Raw genomic sequence first — 11,114 nt, 5'->3', positions numbered from 1 at the left:
GATGCATGGCCGATGCATAGAACATCCTCAAAAAGCTAATATCTTTCTTTCTTAGAAGGACTGAAGGAATACCTCCCAGATAGGTCATATTGCCATAAAAGTTAGTTCCTATAGAAAAGGACAGGTGCAAAAAACACTGGCATACTGTTTCTTATCACACAACGCAAGTAACTTTATGTTTTTCCTTTTCCTTGGATCTAACTTTAATACTTTGTTAATATTACTGATATATTTTCTGTGTCCTTTAATGCTGCTCTTATTTCTGCATCCTTTATAGACAATTACTTGCCAATGCAAAGGGTTTATATACAAAAGAAAAGTTTAGGTATTGTTTGTATTTTTGAATATTTAATATTAGCCTGAAAAGAATCATTTGTTCTTTTAGGCCTGTAAGGAAAACACCGTATGAAAAGAAGAAGGTATAGAAAAAAAAAAAGAAGAACTTTCAAAAATATCCTTGTTGAAAATACTATTGTCAAAGGAATAGTGGTAAAATAGAAAATCTTCCTTTGTTGTAGAGAAGTTTACTTTGAACACATCATTTAGAAACACTGTTGATAAAGTTATCCTTTTGTTAAAAATCTCTTATTTTAAGAAATGTCTGATTTTGTTTTGATACGGAGATTTATTACCTCTGTACACTTGGTGTATTTATACATATTTTAAGGACATTGTGAAACAGTATTGTTTACATGTAGGTCAAAGAACAAATTAATTACATGAACGAACTGGCTGACTTAACTCAGTTGTCCGAGACTGTTTCTGAGGATGGTGACGTGCTTTACTCTATGAATTCCACGTTGCAAGTAGAACCTCTCCATGTGGGGTGTAAAGGTAGGACTGCAGTGTAAATGTTAACAGAAAGCCTGTCTCTGTATAGAGTAGTGATATATGCACACCTTCTCAGTACTGCTTTAGAGATATGCTACAGTGCTGTGCATCTCATAAGTTTGATTTGCATTAAAAGGACATGAAAGTCAGTGTATACTCTGAGCCACAGGCCTACGATACTCTCACTCACTGTACCTTCTGTTGACTCTTCTTCTTTCCTATGCCTTCACCCATGGTCAGGTCAGCATCATTTTCCTCCTAGAGTAACTGAAATAATCTCAGGACTTCTTTCCCTGCCACTCCACCTGGCAGAACCTTGGTCTGCACAGCAACTGTAATTATTGCCTATTTTTAAACATTCAGGTCTCATCATGCTACCCCCTTGCTTCAAGCCCAACTGTTGCCTCTCTTTGCTGTGTGGTTAAAGGTCACAATTGTGTGGTTCCATCTGGTTTTAGTTTTCACCCTTCTTTCTACATGAATTCTAGAATCAGCTTGTAAGTTCCCTAAAATATCTGCTGGTCTTAACGTTTTCATTTTCCTTCCATTCAAAATACTGTGTATTTTCTCTTTTCATTACCTCTTTGATCCAAGGGTTATTTAGATCCATGTGATTTAGTTTCCAAATATTGAGAGTTTTCCAGAGATCCTTCTGCGCTCTTGCTTCTCATGATTTGTTAGGTGCATCCAGAGGGACCCTGGGGTTAGGGCTGATTATTTCCTGCCTTGGAGGCAAGACCTTGCTGACTACCCTGTTCATTCTGCTGGTACCTAGGAGTTTTTCCAGCCTGGCTCATGAGAATAGATAGAATTCCTGGGACTGAGTGAGCACCAATCACAGGTTCCTATAGTCTTTTCAGATGGTTTCTCCCTGGTCTCAGGTGGTTTTTCCCAGATGGGCTCTGTTCGTTCCTCTGCTGAATACCCGAGGGGCTCCTCCTCAGATCTCCAGGGTCCTTTTTCTCTCTCTTCCACTCTCTCATCTCTGTGGTTCTGATCTGTGATCTCTGCCCACTTTGGTTTCACCAGACTGTCAGCTTCATCACCTCCTGTCAGGGAGTCTGGCTAACTCAGCTTCCATTCCTTCTCCCTGTGTTGGGGCCTGGAAATTCTCTCAAGGCAGTGAGCTGGGGCATCCCTTAGGCTAACCTCATGTGTTTCCAGGATCATTGTCTTCCATTCTCTGAAGCCCTTTGTCATGAAAATCATTGTTTAATGTATTTTGTTGGCGTAGTTTTTGCTCGCTCCACTCAGGAAGGTAAATCAGTAGCTGTTCACTCTGTCTTGGTTAAAAACATAATGGCAGCTGAAGACTATCCACAGGGTTGTTCTTCCTACTCTACTTACTACTTCCTGCTCATCCTTCATTTCTCAGTGTGACATTTCTTCCCCAGGGAAATCTTTCCTGGACCCAGTCTATGTCAAGTTCTGTTATGTGATCATAGAACTCTCTTTTCTTAGAGTATATATCTGAGTTCATAATTATTTGTCTTTGTCTTCTACTAGACTTAAAGCTAAACAAGAGCCAGAGGCACCTGTTTTATTTGCAGAGCGTAGAATAATGTCTTCCACATTATAGACCCTTAATACTTGTTCATTGTGTAGATGAGTGAACCTGAAAGGCACAGTCCTTTATACTCAAAAATTACTCACATAATTTTTGTTTGTTTGTTTCTATCTTTGTTTTCTTCATCATGCAGATTCTGTTAGCTTGTTGAAAATTCAGGATGAAATTCTTTTGCATGAAAGATTAGTAGATTTTCAAAGAAGCCAAAGAAGCCACTGTGAATTACTTAGAGGATAATTTTACAGAATGAAAAGTAAGGTTCGTGGGCTAAAAAAGAGCTGTCAGAAACCAAAGAAGTGAAATCACAGTTAGGCCATCAGAAAGTGGAATGGGAATGAGAGCTCAGCAGCTTGAGGTACTGTACACCTTGCTTTTAAAGAAACATTTGAACTATTGTTTCCTTTAATACTGCAGAAATGTAGATGTGTTATAAGGACTAATTTATCCTCTAGGATTTTACAGAGGAGAAAGTGTTACTAGTATTGTGGAGTGTGAAATTCTTGGAAATAATATAGTAGGTTCCTAACAGTGAATGCTTCTAATAATGTATATTTTTCCAAATTATCATTTTAGTGACCATACAGAAGTTCAGCATAATGGAAAGCCCATTAAAGATTTACCAAATTCACTTTCAGTTGTTTTTCACTTTTCTGTATTCTATTTAATATTGCAAGGATCACCTTTTCTATAAATTCATTTCTACCTTTCTAATTATTTTAAATACATTTTCTTTAATAATATATTATTTGGTCAAAGTATGAGAACTTAAAAATGATCTGTGATCTATATTTCTAAACTATTCTTAGGAAAGTTTATATTACTTTACATTCCCACCCGCAGATTTATGAAGTAGCCATTTTTCTCAAGAGAAAATGAAAACAAAATTTTATGCAGTTTTATTCTTAACCCTCTGTCTGAAAACAGTGACCATTATTAAGTGTTTTTCATTGTATTTCCCCCACGTTTACTGTTTTAAACATTGTGAAGAGGGAACGAAAGTTATTGCAGCACTGAATAATCTCATGATTTTCTAAGAAGAGCTTTAAATTTTGCAGATTCACCTTAAAGCAAGAAGAAGAGAATAGAAGAAATGCCGAGATGTTATATGAAAAAATGAGGGAGCATTTAAGAAGAAAAGAAGACCAATATAGTAAAGAAGTTGAAGTGAAACAGCACCTAGAACTCACTTTCCAAGCAGTAAAAGTGATAGTGAAGACTGAGAGAAATAATCTGAATCAGGTAGAGTAATCTTTGGTGAAAATTTCAAATTTCTAACATGATTTTATCAATATTATTTATAATACCCCCTCAAAAAATACCATTTATTTAGTGTCATTTTGTTTAGTGTTATAGGAAATTTTAGGTTAATTGTTAAAAACAAAAGAAAAGAATATTCAAAGTTCCCAAAGTAACAAGGCTGGAAATAAGAAATGTATGATCCTGACATGCTGGGTGCACTTTTTCGAGTAGAGGGAGGAAGAGGTCACATCAGTAGCTCACACAATAGATCCTGAGAAACCACAGGGTTGAGAATGGTGTAGAAACTGGAGGTTAAGCTCTCAGCCCACCTCAGGCAACCGATTCTTCAGCCTTGATGGACCATTCATGAGAGAATAGGTCTAGAAGAGAAGGGGCGCTGGGAGGGACCCATCGTGCCTAATTTTACATCAACTTGCTTCTGGCCTTCAATCTGGCAGGTGGCTGAGTGTTGTGGATCCCCCTCCCTCTGTGCCCGTCAGCCCTCCAATCCACCTGCCCCATGAACAGCTCAGAGCTGGCTCCAGCTTTCCCAGCTGTGTTCTCCCTCACAGCAGAGTCCTCAAGGACAGGTGATAACTGGCATCCTCCAGAGGTGCAGGGATTTTTTTTTCCAGCAGTTGGTAGAAATCAGACACTCTTGAAGTTGGTTGTCCTTCCTTCTTCAGAGTTCTCAAGTGGCATCTCACAGCAGAGGAATTTGCTCCCACACCCAATGTCCCTCTCAAACATGGACTGTGTCCCATCCTTGAGGTCCTAGCAGCAGATCTCCCACAATGAAAAGCTCTCAGTAAGAGCTCGGGAAAGTAGTATTTGTAATTCAAATCCATTTGTCTAGAGCAATCAGGTAGTGACATTCAATGGCCTCATCCAAGGAGAGGCCTTTAATATTTTCCATAGGAATCAATCTCAAATCTTTTGTGACTATGTCGGAGGAGCTGGCACCCTGATTGTGGTTTAGGCAAGGAAGACCATGTGTGTTCCAACCATCGACTGCGCTACCCGACCAAGTCCCTCTGCTTTGGAGTGAACGTGTTGGTCACTCCATGCACGTTGTCACCTTCAGTGTCTGAATCAGAGTCCATTCTTGGCTCCACTGTCATTTCTTTAACCAATACCCTGTCAACGAGCTTTTCACATCATTTACTGTTTTTCATTTTGTAAAAACTGTGACATCAGTTCTAAAAACACTTTTGAACACTTTAAAAACTTGTTTCTTTAGAATAAATTTATAAAAGTGCCTCCCCTGCACCAAGCCGGGGCGGGGGGGGGGGAACTCTCGCTACCAATTAAAGATATTCTGGGTTTTGGTAATGATTTCACTTCCTCAATTGATCATTAGGTTATTTATCACTTCCCCTAATGGTAAGGAGGAAACTATAGGCAGTTCAGAGACCAGATTTTGGATGGGATTCTTCTACTTGTGAGAAAATGAGCACTCTGCTCTGTGAGTGTCCTATTTCAGTACAAGGAACTTTTGAAAACAGTGATAGATATGACATAATATATATTTAGTGATAGTTATTAAGTGTTTTTCATTGTATTTTCCCCATCTTACTATTTTAAACATGGAGAGATAATGAAAGTTATTGCAGCAGCAAATAATCTCATAGTTTTCTAAGAGCTTTCTAAATTTTAGCTTATTTACCATTAGTGTATGTACCATTAATGAAATAAGAGGCTTATTTTGTATTGATATGTTTGTAGTAGAGACATGTGGTTTTATGTAAGAAGACTGCTGCTGCTGCTGCTAAGTCGCTTCAGTCGTGTCTGACTCTGTGTGACCCCATAGACGGCAGCCCACCAGGCTCCCCCGTCCCTGGGATTCTCCAGGCAAGAATACGGGAGTGGATTGCCATTTCCTTCTCCAATGCATGAAAGTGAAAAGTGAAAGTGAAGTCAGTCGTGTCCGACCCTCAGTGACCCCATGGACTGCAGCCTTCCAGGCTCCTCCGTCCATGGGATTTTCCAGGCAAAAGTACTGGAGTGGGGTGCCATTGCCTTCTCCATAAGACTAGTAGAGTCCAAAGACCTGGCGAAAAGGCATGCAGCTTACTCATATTTTTAACTTTTTCCTTTCCAGAATCATTACAGCTCATGAATTAATTAATGTTTGTAGAAGTGCCTAGTACAGTTTTCAATAGGTGTAATTCTTGTAATTGCCTATTAAAATGTTAGAAAGTAGCATAGTCTCAAGGAAAAACCTTTTTTACAAAATTTAGTCTATTTATACAGAGTTAAGGCTCTTACTGTGAAGTAGATGTATAGGAGGTATCAAATGCAGTGTTTATAAACCTAGCAAGTGGTGTGGTTTATTGAATTATAGTTGATTAACAATATTCTGTTAGTTTCAGGTATACAGCACAGTGATTCAGATATATATGTATATGTGTGTATATATTATATAAATGGGGCTTCCCTGCTGGTTCAGACTGTAAAGAATCTGCCTGCAATGTAGGAGACCTGGGTTCAGTCCTTGTGTTGGGAATATCCCCTGGAGAAGGTGGAGAAGGCAATGGCACCCCACTCCAGTACTCTTGCCTGGAAAATCACATGGGCAGAGGAGCCTGGTAGGCTGCAGTCTGTGCGGTCGCTAAGAGTCAGACACGACTGAGCGACTTCACGTTCACTTTTCACTTTCATGCATTGGAGAAGGAAATGGCAACCCAACTCCAGTGTCCTTTCCTGGAGAATCCCAGGGACGGGGGAGCCTGGTGGGCTGCAGTCTATGGGGTCACACAGAATCCGACATGACTAAAGCGACTTAGCAGCAATAGCAGCAGCAGCCTGGAGAAGGAAATGGCTACCCATTCCAGTATTCTTGTCTGGGAAATTCCATGGACAGAGGATCCTGGCAGGCTATAGTCTATGGGGTCCCAAAGAGTCGGACATGACTGACTGACTAATACACATACACCCTCACTCACACATATGCTCACATGTACACACATATTCAGTTTCAGATTCTTATTGCAGAATATTAAGTGTAGTTCCTTATGTTGTACAGTAGATCTCTGTTGGTTATTTCATATCTATTAGTGTGTATATGTTAATCCCAACATCCTAATTTATCCCTTCCCCTACCCTGCTTTCCCCTGTGGTCACCATAAGTTCGTTTTCTGTCTATGAGTCTCTTTCTGTTGTGTGAATAAATTCATTTTAGATTCTACATATAAGCAGTATGATATAATACTTGTGTCTGATTTATATCACTTAGGGTGATAATGTCTAGGTCCATCCCTGTTGCTGCAAATAGCATTATTCCATTCTTTTTTATGGCTTACTAGTTTTCCATTATATAAATATTCCACATCAGATGCAATTTTTAAGTGTAGTCAGATCTATAAATCTTTTATTTTAAGCCTTCTGGGTTCGTTGTAGTTCAGAGAGAAGGCTTTCCAGTTCTGAGCTTCTTGAAAAGTCTCTTTGGATTTCTTTTTGACTTTCGTGGATTCATTGTCTTCCATTAAATTTTTGAAACTTTGGGAATTTCTGCTTGTATAAAGTCTGTGGATTGAATTGAACTTATTTTTTTCTGTTGGAGATGTGCTTGGTGCAGTATTTTCATTGTATAAACATACAGGTTAGTCTTTCATTTCAGAAGAAATCATGGAATGTCACTTTACTGAATACTAGCTAAATATCTCCTTTGTTTCACTTAAGTTTATGATAGTTGTGAAGAAATAGAAGACCTGTTGCACAAAAAAGCACATGCTGCAGGAGGAAATTGCCATGCTAAGACTGGAGATAGATGCACTGAAAAATCAGCATTGGGAAAAGGAAGAGAACTATTTTGAGGACATTGAAATTCTCAAAGTAAAGAATGATGATCTTTAAAAGGCAATAAAACTGAACGAGGAAATGTTAACAAAAACTATATCCCACTATACAGGCCAGCTTAATGGTCTGACAGCTGAGAATACAATGCTAAACTCTAAGCTGGAGAACGAAAAAGAAAGTAAACAGAGATTGGAAACGGAAGTGAAATCCTACCATTCTAGACTGGCTGCTGCCTTACATGATCATGATCAAGGTCCAACATCAAAAAGAGATCTGGAACTTGCCTTCCAGAGAGCAAGAGACAAGTGGTTATGCTTGCGGGACAAAATGAAGTACGATGTGGCTAATCTAAAAGATAACAAGGAGACGCTTTCCCAGCAACTATCTACAGTGGAAAATATTTTCAATAAGCTGAAAATCAAGCTGCATCACATGAGAGATGATCTTAGAGAAAAGACTTTGATGTTAGAACGTGTCCAGAGAGATCTAAGGCAATCAGAGTGTCAAAAGCAGGAAATTGAACACATGTATGAAGGATGAACAAGGCAAAGTGAATACATACCTTGGAAAGCAGGAATCCTTAGAGGAGAGATTATCTCAACTCCAGAGTGAAAACATGTTGCTCTGACAGCAACTGGGTAATGCACGAAACAGAACCAACAGTAAAGAGAAGATGGTCATTAGCATCCAAGACCAGTTTCAGCAGATCGTGAGAAAACTTCAGGCCGAATATGAGAAACAAGGTCTGATGCTGGAGAAAAGAAACAAGGAATTAATCGAGGAATGGAATCATTTAAAAGAGAGAATGTATTGGTATGAAAATGAGAAAGCAGAAGGAGAAGTGAGCATCCAGAAGGAGAAATAATTTTCAGACTTCCTGAAAGAAAGTTCAAAGTGATTCTTGATTCTGGCTAAATGTTGAATCTAGTTGAATATAAAAAATACACAGGCTGTGAATCTATGGTCTCTAAACCAGTCTAAAAGCATGCCGTGTATCCAGGAAATAAAAATTAGACCAAAGAAATCCTTTACTTTGCATAGGGACATTGTGTCATTTATGAAATGTTAAGAAATTTAGTTCTAAATTGTTAACATAGACAGGTACTAGTTACTTACTCTTTATTAAGGTAATAATTTTAATCTTTATGTTACCATATTTCAGTATCATGATGAAGCAGATCAATGAAATGCTCAAACCTGAAATAAATATTTTGAAATGAAGCTTCAGTTACCTGGATTATCTTGATAGTCAATTCCAGGTTTCCCAGAGGCTGTATTTTATATATCGTACTTTGGCTTCAGTAGCTTGTCATAGCTTTTTGTTATATTTATTGGTACAATTTTATTTTTATTCATGTGAATTTGAGTTAACATGGGAAACATTTTAGCCTTGAATCATTTATTATTAAAGCCTCTCAACTCTTCAAATGCATCTACTTATCATTAAATCATAATTTGGGACTCAGGTGGTGAGCTTTAGCAAAACTATTCTTGATTTAATCTTCCCACTGCTATTTATGATTTACTTTAACATTTTTACAAACAATTTGCTCATAATTATCATTTTAAGTATCAATTGCTATCATTTGAATACAAGCTTGTCCTCTAAAAATGAAGGATGGCAGGATTTGTGAGCAGCAGGAATGGAGTGAGTCAGGGAGAGGGTTGTAGGAGCTGCAGTCTGGAGGCAGGTAGAGGCCAGCTTATCGAGGCTCCTTGAAGGCCATGGGAGCAAGCTCATTTTTTAAATTTCATTTTTCTTTTATATTGGAATATGGTTGATTTACAATTTTGTGTTAGTTTCAGGTGTACAGCAAGTTGATTCAGTTATTCGTACACTATATCCATTATTTTTCAGTTCCTTTTTCCAGGTAGGTGACTACAGAATATTGAATAGAGCGGTTATCCAAGGGCAAAGGTGGGGAGGAGGGATAAATTAGGAGTTTGGGATTAATATAGACACACTACTAGATATAAAATAGATAAGCCACAAGGAAATGGCCTCATTTTTCTGCTGAGGTAGGAATCTATTGGAAAGATCTGAGCACTGGTTGGAATATGTGAAGATCTCTGAGTTAATCAAAGCTTATAATAAAAAAGGAAAGGAAAATGTTTCCACACTGTTTCCACAGTGTGGAATTTTCCATCACTTTTCCCACCTACACACTCATTTCTTTCTGGACGTGAGGTGGTGAAGCTCTGCAGATTTATTGGGAGGGGCAGGACATGGACAGTGGGACCGCATCCTTTGTCTGAGTAACTTAATATCAGGAAGGCTGTAGGGTGGCCCCTTCTGTGTCTATAACCAGAGTCAATAAGGAGGAAAAAAGAAGGTGAGTTGCTGTCTGTGGTGATAGTTTTCAAAGTCCATATGTTGGAGTTATCTATTATTAACATAACATAATAGTAAAGTGATTTGATTAACTAGTGACAGAGCATCTTATTAGGCAGTTGTGAGACAACTTCAACAAGAACTGAATGACGCTGTAAAAAAGCAGTCTATGTCGGAGGCTTCACTGAAAGTCATGCCATGTTATTGTGCTAGGTTAGAAGCAGAGGCACAGGATTTGAAGAACAATTGTAAACTACTACAACTATGTCAACTCACAAGTCAGGCATGTATGAAATTGAACATGTTAACAGTTAATATGTAGGATAAAGTGTTTTGCTGCTGCTGCTGCTGCTGCTGCTGCTAAGTCGCTTCAGTCGTGTCCGACTCTGTGCGACCCCATAGACGGCATCCCACGAGGTCCCCCCCACCCCCACCCCACGTCCCTGGGATTCTCCAGGCAAGAACACTGGAGTCGGTTGACATTTCCTTCTCCAATGCATGAAAGTGAAAAGTGAAAGTGAAGTCTCTCAGTCGTGTCTGACTCCTCCGTCCATGGGATTTTCCAGGCAAGAGTACCCGAGTGGGGTGCCATCACCTTCTCCGATAAAGTGTTTTAGGACACTCATTTTCATGGTCAACTTTCTTCTGTATTTTTGTTTCAAGTAACTTACTACAATTTTCTTATCTTTATAATGCACTCATTCCTTAAACTCTGACTTTCATCCTACCATTTGCGTTCTATTACTTTTTTCTTATATTACTTACCCTTAGGAAAGTTGAGAATTGTGCCTCATTATTCACACAAGTTGAGAGCCTTTTTTTTCTTGGAAACAATACTTTTTTAAGTGATAGCTGTATTACCATGATGAGCCAAGCCAGATTAAAATCAGAGGATAATATTAGTTTAATGGAACATTCAGAAAATAATCACTTCTCATCTTTCCTTTTGTGAATGGCTGTAGAGTTCTGTAGATATTTATTTCATGGATTTCAGAATAACTTGTGCAGAAAGGGTATTATACAAACCAGTTGAAGTTTAGGCATTGCTTTCTTTCCTTTTCATTTTAAGGATATTGTAAAAGCATGGAGGTACTCAGATGGTGTACAATACGTACATCCAAACTAGAGAATTAAGAAGATTATCTGGATCCTGCCATTGGATTTTTTTTAAAAGCTATTGAGATATAATTGACGTATCATAGAATTCACCCACTCAACATGTGTAGTTCAGTAACTCTTAGAGAGGTGTAACCAGTGACTACAGTCAATTTTAGAGCATTTCCATCACCCCCTAAAAGAAACCCTGCATCCCTTAGCCACCACCCGTGGCCTCCCATTTCCCTCAGC

The 11,114-nt window shown here is 38.6% G+C and overlaps 1 long non-coding RNA gene across 1 annotated transcript; it reads left to right on the top strand.

Moving 5' to 3' along the window:
* The first annotated feature begins 400 nt into the window (after nt 1–400).
* Nucleotides 401–3,742, top strand: LOC100138661 (uncharacterized). Its single transcript, XR_003035143.2, has 3 exons — nt 401–834; nt 2,532–2,753; nt 3,454–3,742. It is a non-coding gene; the product is annotated as an uncharacterized lncRNA (long non-coding RNA).
* Nucleotides 3,743–11,114: the final 7,372 nt, after the last annotated feature.

The sequence above is a fragment of the Bos taurus genome, chromosome 1 (assembly GCF_002263795.3).
Source record: "Bos taurus isolate L1 Dominette 01449 registration number 42190680 breed Hereford chromosome 1, ARS-UCD2.0, whole genome shotgun sequence".
Lineage (NCBI taxonomy): Eukaryota > Metazoa > Chordata > Mammalia > Artiodactyla > Bovidae > Bos > Bos taurus.
The sequence above is the reverse complement of the archived record's forward strand: the minus strand, read 5'-3'. Positions and strand labels throughout refer to the sequence as shown.